We start from the raw sequence: 24509 nt of genomic DNA, 5'->3' as shown, positions 1-24509 counted from the left end.
ATCCCAGGTTGCAGTGGGGGAGGTCTAGGTTGGATATTAGGAAAATCTATTTACTGAGGAGGGTGGTGAAGCACTGGGATGAGTTCCTTAGGGAGGGGGTGGAATCTCCATCCCTAGAGGTTTTTAAGTCTCGGCTTGACAAGGCCCTGGCTGGGATGGTTTAGGTGGGATTGGTCCTGCCTTGGGCAGGGGGCTGGACTTGATGACTCCTGAGGTCTCATGAGTTTGTGATTCTAGATGGGGAAACCCTGTAAGATTTGGTTCCGTACCTGATCCACGGAAACATTCTCCTGGGCTAACAACAGGCAGAGCCCTAAGAGAAGTGAGATTGCTGGGGAACAACGTACCCTAAGAAAACAGCGTTCCCATCTGCCTGTGCGGTACAGTTCATTTTCTGGAGATACAAACGTGGCCACTGATGTGTCCCAATGTAACTAAACACCGTAAGCACAGGAGGATGGTCGGGTTCACCGACAGGGAGAGCAAACGGGGCAATTGTCCTGGGGCCCAGCGATTCTAAAGGGCCCAGGACACCGTCTGCTCCCTGCCAGTCCCCTGGCTAATGTCCCACTTCAGCTGGAACATTTTGCTGCAGGGATGTCCTTGGGGAGGTCTGGCTTCCACACAGCATCTGGCTTCCGCAAGGCGAGAGGCTGCAGGGGGTGAGTAGTGTCTGGCCCTGGCTGAAATACACCCCTGTGAAGAAGGCCATCGCAAGAGCCACTTAGCACAATGGCCCCACAGTGGTGCCTAGGCCTCCTGCGGGCTCTCTGCACGGTGGGGAACCTCTCCCTCCGCTGCCTGATGTTCAGAGGTGCTGAGTGCCACCAGCACCCCCCAAAGTCAATGGGACTGCAGCCGCGGAGCCCAGGTCACGGGAGTAAGGGGGATAGAATCTGACCTGCAGCAAGAGGTGGGGCAGCTTTCTGCAGAGTGGCCTCAGTGACCCTCCTTTTTGGGTGTGAAGCCCTAAGCCCTTAGCCTGGCTGGCTGTCCACGCTGCGGTGGCTTCACACGCCTCAGGAACCGGGCTGAGCTCTTTACTCGCGGCCCAAGGGGCCTCAGGTGGTTCCTGGGCTGAGCTAAATGTAAACCCGCCAAACCATTTCCTGTGCCGTCTCTCACAACTGTTTGGCCCATGGGACCTAAAATGCTGCCGCTGCTTCAAGGCAAAGGCAGATGAACAAACCCGCCCTGAGTGAAGCCCTGCGACTTAAGGACCGAAAACCATCACAGTTTGCTCTAGGGATGTGAGGGAGCAGTCGACTGCTTATGGAGTCAGAAGCAGCAAGCGGGGAGATGGGGGGAAGGGGAGGAGGAAGCCAGCTTCCCCCAGCACAGTGTATGTGGGGGAGGGGAGCTAGGTAGGGAAGGCAGAGCCACAGCAGACTTAGAGCTTAGTCCTGGCTCTCCCCAGCCCCGGGAGCTAACCCCGTTGCGGCTCTACAGTTTAAATGTAGTCGGAGCTGGACTGCCTGCGCACCCTGCTCCTAATACATTTAACCAGCACAGCCTCAGCAGGGTAGCGCGCGCCCCCCTCTTATCGACTAATCGAATAGTCAATGAAAATTCCATCAACTACTCGATTAGCTACCTAATCGCAGCATCCCTAGTTTGCTCCAAAACAAAGCCGGCTGGGAGAAGGCTGGATTCCACGGCAAGCCAGGAGCAGGACTTTGGGGCTCGGGGAGGGACCCCTCTGGTCCACTTGCCTCTTGCTGGGCAGTGGCACCCACCTCGCAGGCGTGTGAGATGCCGGGCTGTTGGTCCAGAGAGGCCTGGCGGATCTAGAGAACCAGGCTTCCGCTGACGTTCCATAAGTCACTAGACAAGGGAGCGTGTCTGCTTCTGGCGTCAGCACAAACCTGCTCACGAGGAAGATGCTGAGGCAGAGAGGGAGGGTTGAGCGGGGCCGAGGGACAACGACGCCAGCCAGCCCTGCCAGCGTAAATTAGAGACAAGGAGACAAAGATGCCCTGAAGATGTGAAGGGAAGGGCTGGCCGGAGGCCAAGCAGCTATTAGGATGGGGTCAGGGACCAAAGGGGAAGGCGGGAGCAGTATCCAGGATGTGCTACTGGAATGTCGTTCCTTCCAGATCTGGAAGGAGCACGCTGTCCAAAGAGGGCCCATGGGGGGAGCATCTGCGGGTCCGCTAGAGAAGGGTGCAGACGTGCCGGGAGCAGGTGCTGGCTCTCCCAGGGGGGCTACGATGCTGCAGGTCTGTGATCCCTGCACTTTAACCTGAGCAGCTGGTCTTTTTTGTATTTTCAGGGTTCTTTCTTTCTACCATAGGGGGCCTGATCCTGCTCTCCCTGGGTATGTCTACACTACCCCGCTAGTTCGAACTAGGAGGGTAATGTAGTCATCCGCACTTGCAAATGAAGCCCAGGATTTGAATTTCCCGGGCTTTATTTGCATGAAGCCGGCCGGCGCCATTTTTAAATGCCGGCTAGTTCGGACCCCGTGCCGCGCGGCTACACGCGGCACGGACTAGCTAGGTCGGATTAGGCTTCTAATCCGAACTAGCTGTACTCCTCATTCCTAGTTCGAACTAGCGGGGTAGTGTAGACATACCCGTAGGGAGCAATGGCTTTGCTGTCAGGCACTGTGCACGTTCCTCCTTTCCCGGCCCGGCTGCACCACTTTCAGGGTGGTCGGCCAGGGGGCCTCAGCAGGACTCGTTGGTGAGGCACTAATCCCATGCGCACTGGCCACTCGTGAATTCCTTTGGCGGTGGTTTCCCCTCTCTCCCTGTTGTCTGCTCCAGGTAGGGTCCACCTGAGGGCTCCTGGAGCAGGATTGGCTTGGCTGCCCGGAAGCTGGAGGCTTCCTGATGCAGAGCAGGGCTGGGCAGGGCAGGGCTGGGGAAAGGCAGGCAGAGCTCTGGCCAGGCAATAGGCAAGCTCCCAGGCTGCAGGGAGGCAGCCAGGCCAGGCAAAGGCAGCAGGTCCACACCCCTGCAATGCTGAGTGGCCATGTCAGGCTGCAGTGTGCCCTGGGGAGGGGCTAGATGAAGATTGACAGTGGGTCACTGGGGCAAGGTGGGCATAGGGGGCTGGGGATTCCCTGAGGGAGAAGACCCCAGAGCGTGGGGCCCTGTGGCAGGACACTACCCAGTAGGGAGGACGCCTCAGTCGGGGAGGGACGTGGGTCCTAATACACAGAGGTGCAGGAAAAAGAGGTAACAGCAGCCGAAAGGGGGCGCTCCAGGGCTGAAAAGCTCATTCCCACTGTGTCCAGCAGGAGGCGCCCATGGCGGTGAGTCCTGCCGTGTTACAGTCACCTCGTCCAGCTGCATGAAACCCGACGGGTACTCGGCCCCGTGGACTAACGACCGATCGCTTCCTGGGACAACCAGACGCCCCTGCAATGCAGCAGTGCTGACCGGGAAAGCGACAACTGAATAATATGGCACATGGGGGCAGGGACATCACTCTGCGACAGGGCACTGGGGGCCACATAGGGCCTTTGAACACACCTAACCTGTGTCCAGCAGCAAGCTGGTCCCGGGCTCAGGTCGGGGCAGGCAGGAGGAAGTGGTGGGACTCCACCTACGACTCACCCACGCCTCACGATCCCAGTGCACCTGGGTGGCTCTGCTGATGTGAGGGGACACGGCATCGTTTATAGGGGGAGGCCTGAGGGAGCAAGGGTGAGCCTCTGGCCGGGGCAGACAGGCGCACACTGACAGCGGATGTTCTCGATCAGGCTGGGGGTTGGGGTCCAAACCCTGCAGGGTCAAGGGGCTCAAGAATCTGAGCATCTGCCCCAACTGGAGCATCCCTGTTGCTGGGTTTAGCGCCAGCTCAAGGCCCACTACCATAGAGTCATAGAAATTAGGCCTGGCAGAGACTGCAGGAGGTCAGCTAGCCGACCCCCCTGCCCAAGGCAGAACCAAGCCCAACTAAACCATCCCAGCCAGGGCTGAGGCTTAAAGGAGCCCAGTTCCCTCAACCCCTGCTCATAAATCATGTGCTCCCGCCCCCTCATCATTTTTGTTTTCCTCCATGGGACTTTCGCCAGCGCAGCCACGTCCTTCCTGTAGAGGGGCCCCCAGAACTGAACCCAGTACTCAGATGTGGCCTCACCAGAGCCAAATAAAGGGGAATAATCACCTCTCTGGATCTGCTGGCAATGCTCCTCCTAATGCCCCTAATAAGCCATTAGCCCTCTTGGCTACCAGGGCACCCTGGTGACTCATCTCCAGCTTCTCCTCCACTGGAATCCTCAGGTTCTTTTCTGCAGAACTGCTACTTAGCCAGTCAGTCCCCAGCCTGTAACAATGCTTGGGATTCCTCCGTCCCAAGGGCAGGACTGTGCACTTGTTCTTCTTGAATCTCATCAGATTTCTTGTGGCCAAATCCTCCAATCTGTCTAGGTCACTCTGGACCCTCTCTCTGCCCTCCAGCGTATCTACCTCTCCCCCAGCTTAGTGTCATCCGCAAACTTGCTGAGGGTGCAATCCATCCCCTCATCCAGGTCATTAATAAAGACGTTGATCAAAACCGGCCCTAGAACTGACCCTTGGGGCACTCCGCTAGAAACCGACCGCCAACCTGACATCGAGCTGCTGATCACTACCCATTGGACTGGCAACTTTCTATCCACCTTACAGTCCATTTATCGAATCCATCCTTTCTTAACTTGCTGGCAAGAATCCTTGGGGCTCTCCATGTGATACTGGCAGCCAACTGGACATCGAGCCATTGAGCGCTACCCATTGAGCCCGAGAATCTAGCCAGTTTTCTATCCACTTGCCCACTCCCCACACCCTGCACAGCACGGCTGGTGGCTGCAATAGTCACAAAGAGGTGTGATTTTTACACAAGGATAGCTAATTGGGTGTAAAATCCTAGTGCAGACAAGGAACAGCGAGTTTATACCCCGATGAAGCTAATTGTCGTCATCCATCTGACCCCTTTTTAGGGTTGTCCTGGAGAAGCAACACCGCGGTAAAACCAGCAGAGCCTTGTCTACACTAGACTTTTACACTGAGTCAGTGATCTAAGTGTAAAACCACAGTGAAGATAAAGCCCAGGCCCCTAGGATCAGGCGCACAAACTCTCACTGTTCAGCAGCCCCTGCACCCACGCCTGGGAGAGGAGGGAGAAAAGAGCCCATGCACCCTCCGCCCATTGCACGCCCAGAACTGGGTCCCTCCTGGAACCATGTCTAACGTGTCCCGGTTCTGTTGCTCGATGCAGAGTAGGCGGGCGGTGGGGGCCCAGAAGCAGGGCAGGCAGATGGCTCCAGGGGGACTCCGTGGGGCAGAGCAGCTTTCCCACGGGTCAAATGAGACCAGCGCAAGCTGCGGGCAGCTGACGGCAGGTAGCTGAAAGGAGCCCAGACAAGAGCTGCAATGGAGCTGACTCCCAACAGAGCTCTGAGTTGCCATGACAACTGGGGAGCGCATCCATTCCTATAGCAGGTTGCGGGGCCTTGGCCGTTCCTGTGTCACGGAAAGGGATCTCCGAGGACTCACTCTGCAGTTCCTTTAGCCACCTTTCTGGGGGGTGGCAAAAGCCAGAAAGTTCAGTGTTATGGGGCTGGAATGTGGGCACCATGTTAATGCGCATGGCATGTCCACATTGAAAACGCTGCAGCTGCACCACAGCAGCGCTCCAGTGTGGACACCACTGACGCCAACGGGAGGGATTCTCCCGTCCGTGTAGCTAAGCAGCCTCCCTGAGGGTATGTCTACACTACAGCGCTAATTCGAACTAACTTAGTTCTAATTAGTTAATTCGAACTAAGCTAATTCGAACTAACGCGTCTAGAACTAAACACTAGTTCGAATTAGCGTTTTGCTAATTCGAACTAGCATGTCCACATTAAGTGGACCCTGAACAGGGCTTAAGGATGGCCGGAAGCAGTACCGGCAGGGCATCAGAGGAGGACTTAGAGCGTGGAGCTGCTGTCTCAGGCTAGCCGCGGGCTGTGCTTAAAGGGTCCCGACCCCCACCCCGGACAGACAGTTCTCAGGGGTGCCCCGCTTGAAAACCAGTCCTGGCTTGGAGTGCCCGGAGTACCCACAATAGGAACATCACAGCACTCGGCCATCAGCCCGGCTGCACTTGCCGCAGGCTGCCATCTGGGGAGAGGGGGCAATCGGGGGGCTGCAGGAGAGCTTCCACCCCCAGAAGCCCGCAGAGCCAGCCCAGTCCTCCCCATCGGGGGCGCGTACCCCATTCCTCCCTCACCTCCTTCCACTTACCCTTCCCTAGCCCCCCTTCCTGATGTACAAAATAAAGGACAATTGTGTTAAAAAATGGAATCTGTCTTTATTGAACAAAACTGGGGGAGACTGGGAAAAAGAGGTGGGAGAGGGGAAGAGAGAGGGGAGGGCAACTAAAATGATCAGGGGTTGGGAACAGGTCCCATATGAAGAGAGGCTAAAGAGACTGGGACTTCTCAGCTTAGAAAAGAGGAGACGGAGGGGGGATAGGATAGAGGTCTCTAAAAGCAGGAGTTGGGTGGAGAGGGTGCATACAGAAAAGGTCTTCATTAGTTCCCATAAAGAAGGACTAGAGGACACCAAAGGAAAGGAATGGGTAGCAGGCTTCAAACTAGTAACAGAAAGTTGTTCTTCACAAAGCAAAGAGTCAACCTGTGGAACTCCTTGCTGCAGGAGGCTGTGAAGGCTAGAACTAGAACAGAGTTTAAAGGGAAGTGAGATCAAGTCATGGAGGATGGGTCCATGGAGTGGTATTAGCCAGGGGGTAGGAGTGGTGTCCCTGCCCAAGGTTTGTGGAAGGCTGGAGAGGGATGGCACGAGACAAATGGCTTGGTCACTGTCTCCGGTCCATCCCCTCCAGGGTCCCTAGGGTTGGCCGCTGTCGGCAGACAGGCTACTGGGCTAGATGGACCTTTGGTCTGACTCAGGACGGCCACTGTAAGCTCAGGGCTCAGGGTCGGGGGTCTCAGTGGACCCCCTTGATTTTCATGCACACCTGCTCCTGGGTGGCCAGGCTGGCAGCTCTCCTGCCCAAGCCGGCCACTTTCCTGTGCCTAGTGCGGAGATCGTGGACAAGGTCCACGATGTCCGCACTAGCCCAGGCAGGTGCCCGCCTCTTGCGCTTCCGGGCAAGCTCCCGGGAGCCGCCAGCCTGGTCCCGGGAAGAGGAGGAGGGCTGGGGGGCAGCGGGTGGCTGGCTCGATCCGTGCCAGATGCAGGGTCTGCTGGCTGGGTGCTGGCAGGCTTGCACCTGGCACGGGCACCGTAGCCAGCCCGTGCCCCTTTAAGGGGTCCAGGGCCGGAAGGGGGGCAGACGAGTTTCCCTGGTGTTGGCCAGAGTGGCCACCAGGGAAACCTGGGGAGGGCTAGCCTCCCACTAGTTCGAATTAAGGGGCTACACACCCCTTAATTCAAACTAGCTAGTTCGAACTAGGCTTAATCCTCGTAAAATGAGGTTTTCCTAGTTCAAACTAAGTGCTCCGCTAGTTCGAATTAAATTCGAACTAGCGGAGCGCTAGTGTAGTGCCTATTAAAGTTAGTTCGAACTAACTTTGTAGTGTAGACATACCCTGAGAGACAACATGTCTCCATGGGCCCTGGCTGCCATCTGTATGGGAACGTAGGTCAGTTTAACCAGGCCATTCAGGGGGGTGGATTTTTACATCCCTGGGCAGGACAGGAAAGCATAGAGCAGGCCTAAGGGTTTGTCCTTTTCCTTGCAAGGCCTGGTTAGAGTTTTTCTTCTTTTTCCATCTCAGTTCTGAAGCATCTCTGTGAAGCTCAGTTATTCCACCCAACTGGGTGGAATTTTAACTGGGTCATTAATGACACCCATCCAGGCCTGGTTTATGCTAAAAAATTAGGTCAGTTTAACTGTGTCAGTCAGAGGCGTGAAAAATTCCTCCCCCCCCCCTGAAGTTAACCTAAGTCCCCTTGTAGGTCGAAGGAAGAATTTTTCTGCCTCAGGGGGTGGATTGCCTACCCTGATGGGAGAATCCGTCCCGTTGACAAAGGGAGGGTCTTCCCTGGAGTGCTCCAAGGGCATAGCAGCAGCACGTTAAGGGTGTCTACTCTACGAAATTAGGTTGAACTTATTGACATTTAGCATCTGATTTGATAAAGACAGCGTGTGTCCCCATTAAGCACATTCAGTTGATGGAGCGCGTCCCCTCTGCCACCGACTCTCTGACGATGAATTATGGGTAGCCAGCCCACATCTGAATTCGGGGTTAGGCTCCCGAAACCTGATGGGATAAAACCATTGTCTTTGGTTGTTCTGGATACACATCATCAGCTTCCCATGATGCACTTATTTCCTCCTTCCCCCCACTTAAAAGCAATGGCAGACCATCATCTCGGGCCTTTTTCCCCCTGCTTATCCATGCAGATGCCATAACACAGCAAGCATGGGCCCCGCCCAGCCGCAGCAAGCATGGCTAACACCTCATGCTGTGGTTTGTCCAGCACCTCGCCAGGAGCTGCCTGCATGAAGAAGAATGTGAGGAGGCCACGAACACGGACGTGCAGGAACCCACTGAGCGTAGCAGTTGGCCTACGCTGGCGGCGGTTGGGCGTGTCGATGCAGTGGAACGTTCATCCTGGTCCTGGGAAATAAGCACAGGCTGGTGGGACCGCACAGTTCTGCAGCTACGGGACAATGACCAGTAACTGCAAAACTCTCACGTGTCAGGCCCCTGTCGTGGAACTTTACAAACTGCCCCTCCCCCGGAGTGCAGCAATTCCCAAATGAGACCAGCTCTGACAGCTGAGAAGCAAGTGGCGTGAACACTCACTAGTCCTCAAGCTCTTGGACCCATGCCTGGGAGAGGAGGGAGAGAAGACTCCATGCACCCTCTGGCCATTTGCATGCCGAGAACGGGTTCCTTCCCAGACTGGAAAATTACCATTAGCCCTAGTCCACACTAGGGTGTTATTTTGAAATAACCCCCCTTAGGTTGAATTCAACTATAGACTGAGCAATTGCAGAATGGTGGTATAATGTGCCTTTGGGCATTTAAAAGGCTAAGTCCTCAGTGAAAACAACATCCCTATTGTTGCTGCTTTCTGTGTGCTGCATAATATCTGTGCCAGTAAGGGGGGGGGTGTCTTCTGGCAGGGGTGGGAGTTGAGGCAGATTGCCTGGCAGCTAATTATGAGGAGCCAGACACCAGGACAATAAGTGACAGTCATGTGTGTCGCTCATTACCACACTGCCCCCTGTTGTATGTGTACTGCCCTGTAATCCAGTCACCCCCATTGCGGTTGGCACACTGAACAAAGATCCGATGACTTTGACTATAGGCAACCCCGAAGAGAGGGGAGTTGTGAGTGTAACAAGGATTCGATCACCTGGGGGGTGGGAGGGGAGCACAAGGATACCTGGCTTATTACAGTCACCCACCCTCAAAGCTGTGGGAATGACAATGTTTTGAGCCAGGAGCTGAGTGAAGGCTCCCCCCCCCCCCATTCTAGAATGTCTGGGCGAGGAGCTATGGAGCGTGGGCAGGTGGTTTGTCAATGGGTGCAGAGGGGGGCTGTGCTCTGGCTGTTTTTCTGCACCGTTACCACACACCTGATCAGGTCTGTTTGCTCCCCCAGCAGCCTCAGCAGCTCATTGTCATCCTGCATCTTACGCTCATGTGCCCTGCCTGCTTCCCTGCCCTGCGGTTTGGTGCAGATGACCTCTAGCAGTGCGATTGTACGAGCTCCTTCAACATTTTGTCATGTGCTTTTTGCTGGGCTTTCCCCCTGGCCCCCGTCTAATCTGTGAAAGCCCAACTGCTGGAGTGGGGGCAGGTACCAGACAGGCTTCCAGCTTCGTTGGGGAAAAGCCAACCCAGCCACTCTGGCCTGGAGCGGCTGTTTACCTCCTTTGTTTTCTGGCTCGCTTGCCTGAGCTCCGTTCTTGTCATGCGGTGCTGCTGGGCGCCCTTGCTGTTTCCTTTTCCCTCTGTGCCCTGTGCAGTCCTGGCATCGAGATCAGTGGCTTTCTGCTGCTTCTATGTTCTGCCTACACAGATTCCTCCCCACACAGCAGTCCGGTCCAGGATCTCCCGCGCACTCCATGCTGGAGCTTGTTTGCAACCCTGGGCGTTCCTGGTCAGGCAGGCTGCTGGGCTCGCCCACTGACCAAACAGGAAATGAAATCTGATCAATCTGAAAGTTCCCGGAGCTTTCCTTGTGTTCCTGGGGGTGCAGCAGCGTTGAAAGTGTTGGCCAGCATGGTCACATTGGGGCACTGTGGGACACCTCCCGGAGTCCCAGAACATCAAATTTACCAGTGCTGCATCTACATTACTCCAAATTCAACCTCAGAAGGTCAACTTAGCACTTCTCCTCTTGTCAAGGTGGAAAAGAGACGTTGATTTGAAAAGCCCTTAAGGTTGGCAGATGGGGCTTGGTGGTGTAGACACATTCATGATAAAAGCCACCTACCATGGCTAACTGACCTAACCTCGTGGTGTAGGCCGGTCCCGCAGACTGTGTGCAACGTGCGGACTAAAGTCTTTGCCATTAAACGGCTTGTGGAGCTTCACAGCTGATTTTGATTGTAAGATTGCAACTTCTCAACCCTGGTCTAGCAGCATGCTCTGCCACTGGTGGGGTTGGGGGAAATGGCTCAGACCAGAAAATTGTTTTGGCAATTTCTCCCCCAGCCCATACATTGCACCCCAGCTGATGAATGGCAGGCACATTGTACTCCTCTTACAACGGCTGAGGGGCGCCCCCAGAGTTGAATAGAGCAATGGAACGGTGGCTCACTGACGCACAGAACACACATTGTTCCTCGGCAGTGTGCGGCCCGCCCTGTGAAATCGGACGTAGTCAGCAACGGGGCCAGGCATGGACTGAAGGGTCCAGCCCTTCTGCGTTTAACCCAAACCATAGATTTATTCTCTGTTAATGCTGATCACAGGGTTTCCCATCCTTTATTTTTTAATGGACTCTTATTCCGCTGAACTTTTTCTGCCTCTCCTGTTGCATTCAGTCTCCTCTCCTGACCCACACGTAACTTGTTTGGGAAGAGCTAGCTGATGCATTAAATGTCTGATTTATGAATCAACGTCCTTTGTTATCACTACATTATGAATGGCTCACTGGTTCAGTCTCATGCTAATAGGTCTGGCAAGCTGGGAGCCGTTCACTTTTACATTACCAGATCCACTCCAAGACAAGACTCACCCGGCTGCAGCAGCCTGCAGGGGAGCCTGTAGGAGCAGTCAAATCAAAGCAGCATAGAAGGTGTGGGAGCAGAAGGTTACAAGTAAAAGGAAGCAAAATGCACCGTGGAGCTGATACTTATGGACAATGCCCTTTCCTGTCTAATAAGACATTTCTCCTTGTTAGAAATCCTGTATCTTGGCAGGATGAACCTGGTGGACATTTCTTACCCTGCAGTTCCATGATTCTTCCCCCTCGGGCAGTTCTAACAGCACTTGTCAGTTCAGGAAGTCTGAATCCACCTCTCCTGAGAGGCCCTCGCCACCAGAGTCTCCTTCTGTAAAGGATGAAATCGTGTGTCCTTTCCTCCTTTAATGCAGTTTCAGACTCTTGTCTCTCACTCCAAGGAGCCCCTCCTTAGAGATGTGTCTTGGGCTTTTTTGGTCTTTGTAAATCCCCAAGCCAGCCTGCACCTGATCCAGACGGTAAACACGACACCCAAGACAGATTCAAGTGCCACCCAGCTGATTAGCAGAGCGCCCACAGCTGGTACTATGTGTTTCTGTTGGTGGTGCACATCTGCATATGCCTCAGTGCACATAACAAAATGTATTCCACACCTGGGTGGAACAAAATGAGAGGCCCTAATGCCTGAGACCTGCCTTGCCTCCTGGGACCCTGGACTTTTCCAGTGGTGGTGAGTCAAGAGCTACAGGAGAGCGAGAGGCAGCACAGTCAGTAATACAGACACTCCCCGGAAATGCTGCATCTGTGCTACATTTCTCAGCTTTCCTCCATTTGTGCTGTGCGAGCCGGTGCAGTTGGGCTGAAAGGAATGAATTATTCAGAGGAACCGGGGTGCTGACCCCGCTCCATGTGGAGGCTGTGAAAGTGCTGGGCCTTGAGAGCAGGCAGCGATTGCTGACGTGTCAGCGTCCTGGGAGCCGGAGAAGAAGGAAGGCAGAGGGTCCAAGCAGGGTGAGTGGGATAAATGACCCTGGGGCAGCCTCTATCTCACCTCCCCCCCACCGTTCCGTCTGGAGTTGGGAGTGCCAGCCTGGGGATGTAGGACTGGCGTTTACGCCCTCACGCGGCGCACGTTCTGTGTAACGCAGGGGAGAACATGGAATGTGACGCATTATCTCATTTCGGAGCCCTGAATTCAGCGAGCCGGGTAACGCAGCAGCAGCCTGTGGGCGTTAGATCAGCAGGGAGCACAGGGGAGCGAGCACTCAGCACCTGGCTGGTTAGTCACTAGATACTGCCGTCCGGCAAGAACAGCGCTAGAAAGTTGCACTGCTGGTACTGAAACATCAAACCCGCCGACCTACTTGAGATTTGTCCGAGACCCATTGGAAAGGCTCAGTCCCAGGCAGCCCGATGGCATCAGAGGCAAGAAACATTTTCCAGGATCTGGGCCCATGCCCTCCCCCTCTTGCAAGGCTCTCGGCACTGACCGGTGTGTTTATCTCCTCCTGGCAAACAGGTGGCAAACCACTGTCGGCAGCATCTCCTCGAGGGGAGGCCGAAGGCCCGTAGCTAAAACGAAGCAAAACACCAGAGGTCTGATCCCACTGGCTACTGGCCCACTGGAGACAAAAGAAAAAATCTCTTTGACCTCAACAGGCTCTAGGAAATGCGCCACAGGGGACCACCCTGCAGTAGCCGGGATTAGAAATGGCTGAATTATTCATTGCTAATAAATTGCCCCATGAATTTAACCTTTTTCTCCAGTTGTGAATCATTCATGAGCCAACCTGATCTGTGCAAACAGACTCATTATTCCACAGGAGCCGCTGGAGTTGCTCATGCAAGTGAGTATCAGGTTGCGGCGTGTTTATCAATAGGTTCCTGCCTATTTGCTATTCAGGGCGTGTGAACAGTCATCTAAGTCATGTGGTACTGTTGCTGCTCAGTGGTTGGGTGACAGAAGCTTTCGAAGCAGGGGACTAATGAACAACAGATGGGAAATAAACAGTAACACTCTGCACAAGCACCCTTCACCTGTGAATCCTGAGGTTCACCCAAAGAGCGATTGTTCCCCAAACGCCCACTCACAAGGAGTGACTAACAGGGTAGTTAACTTTGTGGCACAGACACAGCAAAGTTATGTGTTAGCTGTCTGGAAGGTCGTAACGTTATGCAGAGCCTGAGCACACAGGAACTGAATACGCAGAGAGAGAAAGCAGGCTGCTCCCACCTCGCTATGGGCCGGCACTTTGCAAACAGACTGACTACACAGGGTCCCCATTGCACACTTCCCGACAGAGCCACCTGGCCTGCACGCAGGGCAGTGAAAGCCCGTGTGAACGCAGTGTTTCTGCAGCATTCCAGGAGTGGGGTGGGAGCCTAGCCACGGGGGGTCTCAGACTTCTTCCCAGGGTGGCCAATAGCTGAGGGTATGTCTACACTACAAAGTTAATTCGAACTAACGGACGTTAGTTCGAATTAACTTTGAGAGGCGCTACACTAGCGCTCCGCTAGTTCGAACTTAATTCAAACTAGCGGAGCGCTTAGTTCGAACTAGGTAAACCTCATTTTACGAGGACTAAGCCTAGTTTGAACTTACTAGTTCGAATTAAGGGCTGTGTAGCCCCTTAATTCGAACTAGTGGGAGGCTAGCCCTTCCCAGCTTTCCCTGGTGGCCACTCTGGGCACCACCAGGGAAACTCTTATGTCCCCCTCCCGGCACCGGAGCCCTTAAAGGGGCACGGGCTGGCTACGGTGCCCGTGCCAGGTGCAAGCCTGCCAGCACCCAGCCAGCAGACCCTGCACCTGGCACGCCATGAGCCAACCACCCGATGCCCCCCAGCCCTCCGCCTCTTCCCGGGACCAGGCTGGCGGCCAGTCTCCCCCAGTTTTGTTCAATAAAGAGAGTTTCTATTTTTGACCACACGTTTTCTTTATTTTGTACATCAGGAAGGGGGGCTAGGGAGGGGTAAGTGGAAGGAGGTGAGGGAGGAATGGGGTACGAGCCCCTGATGGGGAGGACTGGGCTGGCTCTGCGGGCTTCTCGGGGTGGAAGTTCTCCTGCAGCCCCCCAATTACCCCCTCTCCCCGGATGGCAGCCTGTGGCAAGTGCAGCCAGGCTGATGGCCGAGTGCTGTGATGTGCTGAGTGTGGGCACTCAGGGCACTCCAAGCCAGGACTGCTTTGCAAGAGGGGAACCCTGAGAACTGTCTGTCCGGGGTGGGGGTCGGGTCCCTTTAAGCACAGCCCTCGGCTAGCCTGAGACAGCATCTCCACGCTCTAAGTCCTCATCTGATGCCCTGCCGGCACTGCTTCCGGCCAGCCTTAACCCCGGTTCAGGGTCCACTGTGTGTGGACATGCTAGTTCGAATTAGCAAAACACTAATTCGAACTAGTGTTTAGGTCTAGCTGCGCTAATTCGAATTAGCTTAGTTCGAATTAACTAATTTGAATTAAGTTACTTCAAATTAGCGCTGTAGTGTCGACATACCCTCAGTAACGATGCTTCATGAACCCAGCCTGGCAATTTGTTCCAAACTCCTGAGCAGACTTTGAAAGAGGTTTAGGAGTGTGCTACCAGCTCACAAAGTGTGAGTCCCAGTGTGCCGGGGCGGGGGGGGGGGGGGGGACATTGCCCTCCTGGGGCAGCTGGAGGGGGAAATGTGAGCTCTCAGGGCACGTCTACACCGCAGGGCAAAAGGTGAATCAAGCGACACAACTTAGAATCATAGAGCTGGAAGAGACCTCAGAAGGCCATCAAGTCCAGCCCCCTGCTCTAGGCTGGACCAATCCCAACTAAATCAACCCGGCCAGGGCTTTGTCAAGCCGAGACTTAAACACCCCTAGGGATGGAGACTCCACTACTTCCCTAGATAACCCATTCCAGTGCTTCACCACCCTCCTAGTGAAATAGTTTTTCCTAATATCCAACCTGGACCTCTCCCACCACAACTTGAGCCCATTGCTCTTTGTTCTGCCATCTGTCACTACTGAGAACAGCCTCTCTCCATCCTCTTCAGAAGCTCCCTTCAGGAAGTTGAAGGCTGCTATCAAATCCCCCCTCACTCTTTGCTTCTGCCGACTAAACAGACCCAACTCCCTCAGCCTCTCCTCATAAGTCATATTCTCCAGCCCCCTAATCATTTTGGTTGCTTTCCGCTGGAGCCTCTCCACATCCTTTTTGTAGTGGGGGGCCCAGAACTGGACACAATACTCCAGATGTGGCCTCACCAAAGCCGAATAAAGGGGAATGATGACATCTCTGGATCTGCTGGCAATGCTCCTCCTAATGCACCCTAATATGCCATTAGCCTTCTTGGCTACAAGGGCACACTGTTGACTCATATCCAGCTTCTCATCCACTGTAACCCCCAGGTCCTTTTCTGCAGAACTACTACTTAGCTGGTTGGTCCCCAGCCTGTAACAATGCTTGGGATTCTTCCGTCCCAAGTGCAGGACTCTACACTTGTCCTTGTTGAATCTCATCAGATTTCTAGTGGCCCAATCCTCCAATTTGTCTAGGTCACTCTGGACCCTGTCTCTGCCCTTAAGCGTATCTACCTCTCCCCCCAGCTTAGTGCCATCCGCAAACTTGCTGAGGGTGCAATCCAGCCCCTCATCCAGGTCATTAATAAAGATATTGAACTAAACCGGTCCTAGAACCGAACCTTGGGGCACTCCGCTAGAAACCGACCGCCATCCTGACATCGAGCCATTGATCACTACCCGCTGGGCCCGACCTTCTAGCCATCTTTCTATCCATCTTACCGTCCATTTATGCAATCCACAATCCCTTAACTTGCTGGCAAGAATATTGTGGGAGACCGTATCAAAAGCCTTGCTAAAGTCAAGGTCTATCACATCCACTGACTTTTCCACGTCCACAGAGCCAGTTACCTCATCATAGAAACTAATCAGATTGGTCAGGCACGACTTGCCCTTTGTGAATCCATGCTGACTATTCCTGATCACTTTCCTCTCTTCCAAGTGCCTCAGAATGGATTCCTTAAGGATCCCTTCCATGATTTTTCCAGGAACCGAGGTAAGACTGACCGGCCTATAGTTCCCTGGATCGTCCTTCTTCCCTTTTTTGAAGATGGGCACTACATTTGCCTTTTTCCAGTCAGCCGGGATCTCTCCCGATCTCCACGACTTTTCAAAGATAATGGCCAAAGGCTCCACAATGACATTTGCCAACTCCCTCAGTACCCTCGGATGCATTAAGTCCGGACCCATGGATTTATGTACGTTTAGCTTTTCTAAATAGTTCCTAACCTGTTCTTTACCCACCACGGGCTGTCCATCTTCATCCCATCTTGCGTCACTTAGCACATTAATCCGGGATCCCACCTTGTCCGTGAATACAGAGGCAAAGAAAGCATTGAGTACTTCAGCTTTCCCCACATCATCTGTCACTAGGTTACCTCCTTCATGCATCAGGGGCCACACCCCCTCTCTGATCACCTTCTTCTTGTTAACATGCCTGTAGAAACCTTTCTTGTTATCCTTCACATCCTTAGCCAGTCGCAATTCCATTTGCGCTTTCGCCTTCCTGATAACCCCCCGGCATCCTCGAGCTATACATTTAAACCCCTCCCTGGTCATTTGTCCAAGTTTCCACTTTTTGTAAACTTCCTTTTTGTGCTGATGTTCACCAAGGATTTCCCCCATAAGCCAATCCGGTCTCCTACCACGTTTACCTCTCTTGCTACACGTCGGGATGGTTTCTTTCTGTGCCTTCTATAAGGCTTCTTTAAAATACTGCCAGCTGTCCTGGACTCCTTTCCCCTTCATGTTAGCATCCCAGAGGATTCTGCCCATCAGGTCTCTGAGGGAGTCAAAATCTGCTTTTCTCAAGTCCAGGGTGTGTATTTTACTACTCTCTTTTCTTCCTTTGGTCAGGATTCTGAAATCTACCATCTCATGATCACTGCTTCCCAGGTTGTCACCCACCTCCACTTCCCCTGTTAGCTCCTCCCTGTTTGTGAGCAGAAGGTCAAGCTGCGCACGGCCCCTGGTGGGATCCTTCAGCACTTGTACCAAGAAGTTATCCCCAACATTCTCCAAAAACTTCCTGGATTGCCTGTGTACTGCCGTATTGGTTTCCCAGCAGATGTCAGGATGATTAAAGTCCCCTACAAGAACCAGGGCCTGCGATCTGGAAGCTTCTCTCAGTTGTCCAAAGAAAGCCTCATCTACCTCATCCACCTGATTTGGTGGCCTGTAGCAGACACCAACCACAACATCACTGCTGTTGTTTGCTCCTTTAAACTTAACCCATAGACTCTCAACAGGTTTTTCTCTATATATATACTGGAGTTCAGATCAATCATAGTGCTCTCTTACATATAGTGCAACTCCTCCTCCTTTTCTCCCCTGCCTGTTCTTCCTGAACAGTCTATACCCTTCCATGACAGCACTCCAGTCATACGAGTCATCCCACCAAGTCTCTGTTATCCCAATTAAATCATATTTCTTGGTCTAGGCCAGGGCCTTCAGTTCTTCCTGTTTGTTGCCCAGGCTTCTCGCATTAGTGTACAAACACCTCAGATAACCAGATGATTGCCCTATCTTCTCCATTCGAATCAGGGGTCCTCCTTTCTTGCTTGTTCCTCTTTACATTCCTTCCCGGTGTCCGACTTTCCCACTCCCCTCAGGGTTTTGGTCACCATCCCCCGACGAGCCTAGTTTAAAGCCCTCCTCACTAGGTTTGCAAGCCTGCCCGCAAGGATGCTCCTTCCTCTCTTCGTTAGGTGGATCCCATCTCTTCCTAACAATCCTTGTGCCCGGAACAGAGTCCCATGGTCGAAGACACCAAAACCCTCTCTGCGACACCACCTGCACAACCACGCATTGACGTCCTCAATTCGACGATCCCTGCCCAGTCCTTTCCCTTCAACAGGGAGGATGGACAAGAACCCCACTTGTGCTCTGAATCCTTGGATCCTTCTTCCCAGCGCTACATAATCCGCAGTAACCCGCTCAAGGTCATTCTTGGCCGTGTCGTTAGTTCCCACGTGGAGAAGCAGGAAGGGGTAGCGATCCGAAGGTTTGATCAGTTGCGTAGCTGAAGTCAAAATAACTTAACTTGGCTTTTGGCGCTGTCTGCCCAGTGGGAAGGCAAAGGAAGAACACTTGCTCCTGTTTCGCAATGACGGCTGGATGCATAGACGCACACTATAGTATTTCGGAATAGCGCTGCTGTGCAGACATGCCCCATTGCGATGGGGCGAAGCAGCCTTGCACTGAACTCACAGGACCCAGCCAGGGTTACCTGGCTGCTGAGGCCCTGCCCCCGCAGCCCTACCGAGCATGCCCAGGCTGCAGCTCAGCTATAAAAACCTGGGGAAGGGCTTAGTCTGGGCTGGCGGCCAGAGGAGAAGGACCTAGGAGGGGAGCTCCTGAGCAGCAGCCACCACCGACCCCAGGAGAAGCCAGCGGAGGCACCGGGGCTTGCTGGGACGTCGCAGAGGTCGTCCACAGAGAAGTCACCCCAGGGAAGGCGGAGGATCCTGCAAGTACGTGGGAAGAGGCCCCGACGGACCAGATAGGAAGTGACCCGGAGCAGGAGCAGGAGCAGGAGCAGGAGCAGCCTCAGCCTCTCCTGCCCCAGGAACCTCGGCACGTTTCGGTGGGATTTCCCCGCCGAGGGAGTGGCAGGCTGTCCTGCCACTCACAGGGCCCTGGGCCGGGACCCGGTGGAGTAGGGTGGGCCTGGGTCCCCCTACCTGTGCTGCGGCCCCGCCGTATCCCTGAGCTGCTGGCACGGGCCTTGTCTCAAAGGGCCGGGCAGCGATTGTGCTTATTGACGTGGGCCAGTGCCCTGTCGTAAAGGGCCAGCCAGTGACTTTGTTCATGGACTTGGGGTCTTACCCTGCCCACCGGAGGGGGCAGGAGAAACCACCCCGTGACACCCAGATGCTGTGGGGGATGGAAAGCTCAGAAAATGAGCAAAGGGGCCTTTCCACACAATCTCTGCCGCCTCTCCTGAGAGGACCGGAGCAGAACGTGGGGCTAGCTGGCTGCAAAGCGCAGACGCCGTCCAGGCCTCAACCAGTCGTCTGGCATAGGAGATAGCGCCCAAACTACCGGAGCGGGAAGAGAGGCTCTGCCATGGGCAGCAGAATCAGGGTTTGGATCATCTGTGGGCCCGTATCTCATCACCTCACACGCCTGACTGCGGACGCCCCCTCGAAGTCCCTGGCGGGAGACTGAAGGATTTCCAACACTGAGGGAAGAGCATTAGCTAATCCCCATCGGTGGGAGACCGTCTCCCAGCAACACAGCGCTGTCTATTGGGGGTAGGGTGATACAGCATGTCGCTTGCGGGGTGGAGTTTTCACACCCACAAACAATGTAATTACACCCATGGAAGTTGGTAGCATGACGCCTAAGGTCACACAGGAACTCTGTGGTAAGACGAGGCACTGAACCCAGGTCTCATAAGTCATAGGCTAGGGAATCTAACCACTGGGCAGTCCTTCCAACCCAGTTGCTTGTGAGCGCAGATGCTCTGCAGTTGATCTTTTCCCATCCAACAGAGGGCAGTAATGTGCACGCACTCCCCAGGACGTGAGGATGGGACAGAATCCCCCCCCCCCCCCGTGAACTGTGACCACCCCCGGTGACGTCGCCCAGTGTTGCAGGGACACAGATGCTGGAAATGGACCAGACTCCTAGGCCACCCCCAGCCGAGGGAGGAAGGCTCCCTGGAGCACTTGCTCTGGTGCTTTGGCGAGTCCAATTTTAATCTCTCAAGCGACTGGGAGACGGTTTCCCGGAGCTCGTCCTGCGTCCCGGGCGGATTTCCTCTGCTCTCGGCTTTTTGCTTCATTCTATCCCCTTGTTCCACACTCCCCAGCTGCTTGCCCCCGGGACGCTGCCTCCCCCGGGGCTCCAGCATGGGGGAGAGGGTGGGCGCGGGGACAAGGTGAAGAAATCTCCAGCCCCCAGTGCGTTCACTGCCCCGTGGCCTTGGAGAACCGCTGGGTCTGAACAGAGCTGGACCCTGATCAAACCCACGAGGCTCTTGACTCCCGGCTCCTCTTGGCTCCAGCTGCTAGGCAGAAGGCCCCCGCCCACCCCCACCCCCCTCCAGCCCTGCAGGGCCTGGTGCTGCTAGCCCCTGCATTCTGCACCAGAGCTGGCCTGGATCAGGCCTCGAAGCCAGGGCCTGATGCAAAGCAGGAGGCTGTTTGTCCCGCATCCCTTTGATCTGGATTATTTCTCCAGCAGCATGAGCTCAATTAAAGCTGCCTCCTCCACCTGCCCGGCACCTCCCCGGGGCTGGAGCCCCACTGGGCACACAGGCGAAGCAGCTGGCGATTACAGACCTCTCCGGAGAGGGCCTTGTAGTTACCAGCACGCCAGGGACGGATCAGCTTTCCCAGGCAGCCCCCACGGTTCCCGCCGTGGAACAGAGAGTCTCGGCACAGGCCGCTCCTTGGCAGCGCCAGTGCCACATGCACAGCAGGGGAGCCCAGCGCCAGCCGCTGAGCATGACAGGACACGCAATGAGCTGCCGGCCCGCGCCACCTCACAGCCTGCAGATCACCAAGGATTTCTGGGGAAGCAGCCGAAGGGACGTTTGGGGAACGTCTCCTAGGGGGCGGCTGGGTCACGGGGTGGGGGGAAGGTGCTGTCACTGCGGGCGTGGGGCCGAGAACGACGCCCGGGGGCGTCTCCAAGTCCCTGGGGGCTCTAGGGGCAGGGGCCCACGTTCAGAGCAGGCCACACTCCCGGTGAGCGCCCAGGGCAAAGGGGAACGAGCTGAACTCCCCTCCCAGCCTGAGGCCACCTGCATCGCCAGCACCTGGATTGGAATGAGCAGCCATTGCTGTCCCAGCATACACCTGGTGCAGCCCCCCGGGGTGTCCGCAGCAGGGGCAGCTAGCCGGGGACAGGTCGGTGGGTTTCCAGGGGGCTACAGGACCATGAGCTGCACAGGGTGTCGGTCGGGTGGCAGAGGAAGCGGCTGGGGGAGTAACTGGGGAGTGGGGCTTGGGGATTCCAGTCCCTGCCCGGATCTGTCATCGGCCATCACACTGGAACACTTGGATGGACCCAGCGACTGGAGCTGCTTCTAGGGGAGGGCTTGAGAATTAATTTACCTTCCAATCGGTCAGGCCAGGCCTGGCTTAGGGGCTGATCCTGCCAGCAACCCTGAGCTTGTCCTTGTCCCGGATCCTGGTGGCTGAGAAGGGCAGCCAGAGGTTTGCGGGACAGACCCTTCCTGGCGAGCGGGAGCAGCGCACGGCGCTGTATGGACCAGGACTGAAAACCTGAACATGGCGAGCGATCGTCTCCCGTCCTCGTGGCTCCCTGGCCAGTTTGCAGCCACCAGCTTACAGCTTAGGGAGCAGGGGGATGTTACCCGGCGAACATCACCCGTAACAGGGAGCAGCGCTGCTGGGCCCCGTGCAGGGCTGCTGGCTCAGCGCACCGAGGCTGGGAGCTGGAAGCCCTGCAAGCAGCTGGAAGTGGCAGAGCCGCTGCCGCTGCAAGGAGCCGCTTCCAGGTGGGGCTGCCACTTCCAGCCCCGTGGAGCTGCCAGCTCGGCAGGCCCCATGCAGGGCTGCCGGCCAGATGCATCCGGGCTGGAACAGCCCCTGCTGGTGGGGGGACCACTCCAGCCAAGACTAGGGATATTGAATGTCGGTTAATTGAATAGTCGATTAACCTCGTGAATTCTTGCTGGTTAGTCGACTATTCTGTAGTCCCAGGCAGAGAGCCATGAGCTGCCAGGGAGGGAGCCGGGGCCCACAGAGGGCCTGTCCCAGCCCGAGCAGCAATCCTGCGGCAGGGGAACGGGTGCAGGGTCCCTCTGTCGAGCTCTGTGTAGCTCTCGGACCGTGGGGAGCGCTGGTGTGTTTGTGCCACCTGCCCGGGCGCCTGCTGGTTCTCGCTGTCGAGCGCACGAAGGGCGGGCGCGGCTCCCCCCTGCAACGAGCTCTGGGCGATGCCAGAGAGCTGCTGGCTCGGCGTGGGGGAGTGTCAGGGCCCAGGTCACCGGACTGGGGTGGTCCCAGGGGCGCCGAGGCCCCAGGCCGTGAAAAGGGCCTAAACTCTGCCGGTCCCAGCGGGCGCCAGGCAGGCTTTTGGAGCGCCTCCATGCAGTTTGGCCAGTGTCCAGCAGGGGGAGCTCAGCCCAGGTATTTCCCCTTCCAAGCTGTGCTGAGGCCAGATGCCGGCCCAGCCGAAACTCACGACGGGAGCCCGAGCTGGGGCCCCACCTTTTAGCCTCTCTTGTGCACTTCCCCGGGCAGTGCCGCGTGAACCCCTGGAGTCCTGCCGAGTACCCAGTCACCCTGAGCCCCGGCACACGACAGAGGGGGCCAGCTTCGCCCCGGTAGGCGGCACCGGAGGAAGGGTCCCCTAGTGGGGGCAGCAGTCCCAGGGAGCACCGGTCGTGCTCACCTGCTGAGTGACGGAGACACCCAGGGAGCTGCCAGAGGGGCCGGGGCAGACAGAACCTTCCAAAGCCCCGAAGGCAGTTTGCAGCCATTGGGAGGTCCAGGCGGCGGGGAATCCCAGAACACCCTGGGATTTAACTGGTTCAGTGGCAAGTTAATGGCGCCACAGCAGCCCAGCCCAGCGGCAGTTGCAAAAGGGGCTCTCTCACCCCCCAGTGTACGGAGAAGTGTCCCGGAGCCCAGCCACCCCCACAACTCGGCTCCTGGCCTGAGCCCAGCCTAAAGCAGCCTCGTGGCAGGATCTCACAGATTTGCCTTCACAGAACAAACCCAGCAAACGGCCATTGCTGGGTGGGCGAGCTGCGACAGCCTTTCCGAGTGTGCGGGGCCGGCCCGAGAGCGCAGGCGGACAGGCCTTTGTGCCAGGGATGTTAAGATGCTAAAACGTGTGCAGGGTGCTAATCGCGTCGCCGCTGAACATTTCAGCCCTTACACCTGGGGTGGGGAACTGAAGGCCCGAGGGCCGGATGCAGCCCCTGGCTTGCCTGGATCCAGCCCCCAAGGTTCAGGGCCCTGCCCTGCAGCACTGGGGAGCCTGCACTGGTGCTCCAGCCCCCCTGCTGCCTCACTGGGCTGGAGCACTCAAAATCTACTAGGCTCTAGAGCGTGAGGGAAATGTGGGGAGCGTCTTCCTCCTCCGTCGGGGGCCACGTCCGGGAGGGTTTGCTTTCTGTTTTGCTTTTTCTTCGCACCTGCGTGCGGCCCCCGACTGATTTTTCTGCCAGTAGCCCCTGACCCAAAAAAGGTCCCCCGCCCTCCCCCCCCCGGATTACATGGTTACACGCAGGGCAGCAGCCAGCTCCTTGGGAGCTGAGGAGCACCAGGAGCCAGATTAAAAGCCAGCTCCCAGTGTGCACCCGCTGCCACCTGCCACCCCAGTCAGGGAGCTGCCTGCTTCCTCATGCTGCTGACACCGAGGCAGCAGAGCAGAGTGGCAGTCGGCTCCCAGGGAGCTGGTGTGCACTAGAAGCTGACTTTTAAGACAGCTCCCAGCGAGTACCAGTTCCTGCCTGCCGCCCCACTCCCAGGGAGCCAGCTGCTGCCTCTGGCGGACCACAAGGCCTGTGTAACCGTTCAGTTGCCATTCTTATTGGTTGCCCGTTTAAATGGCTACACTCCTGCATCCCTACTTTGTACACGCAGCAAGACACAACCATCGATTTACATTGCCCAGGCTGCCAGGGAAATCACCCTCCGATTTACACCTCTCTCTGGCCCTCGAGGCAGCTCTTTGCCTGCAGGGCTTCATGCCCCGTTTGCAGCTGGCGGCTCAACCATGCACAGCCCCCTGCGGAGCTGAGTGTCACCCCACGCGAGGGGCTTAAAGCAGATTTCTGTGCCGAAGCTAAGAAAATGCCGTCTGTGCAGTCGCCCGGTGCTACGTCTCTGCCAGGGCAACGGCTGCCCCGTGCCGTCCAACCACATGCACGGCAGCCTGAGACATGCAGGGCCAGGCAGGGCAGGAAGAGATGCCCAGGAAGATTCCACTTCCTGGGGCCTGCCCTGGGCGGTGCCCTAAAGAAAAGGGCCCTCAGGGCGTAAGGCTGGTTTTCAAAACTGGAAACTCTTTATTACTCCTGAGTCCCTGTATGGCGCTTAGGGGCCCGCGGCTACGCTGCTTCTGGCCCAGATTTAGCCACAGGAGATCACTTGTTTCCAGCACCCTTGGCAGGGGGCTGTAGCTGCGATCTGAACCTGGCACCGATTGCTGGCCAGCCTGGGACCTGCCCCACCTGCACTGACCCGTCGCCCCCCCCAGGGCAGGTACCAAGTTACCCCCCCTCTGATTCCTAGCACCGCAGATGCTGTGCGGAAGGAAAGGCAGCAGCGGGGGGGGGGGGGGGGCGGGGGGCAATGTTTGAGAAAAGTGAGGGGAAGGGCAGAAATTGTCCCCTTCGTCTCTTCTCTACCCTCTGTGGGCACAGAGCTCGAACCCTGGGAAGGCATCTGC

The sequence above is a fragment of the Pelodiscus sinensis genome, chromosome 25, assembly GCF_049634645.1.
Source record: "Pelodiscus sinensis isolate JC-2024 chromosome 25, ASM4963464v1, whole genome shotgun sequence".
NCBI classification, from domain to species: domain Eukaryota; kingdom Metazoa; phylum Chordata; order Testudines; family Trionychidae; genus Pelodiscus; species Pelodiscus sinensis.
This window is presented reverse-complemented; position numbering follows the sequence as displayed.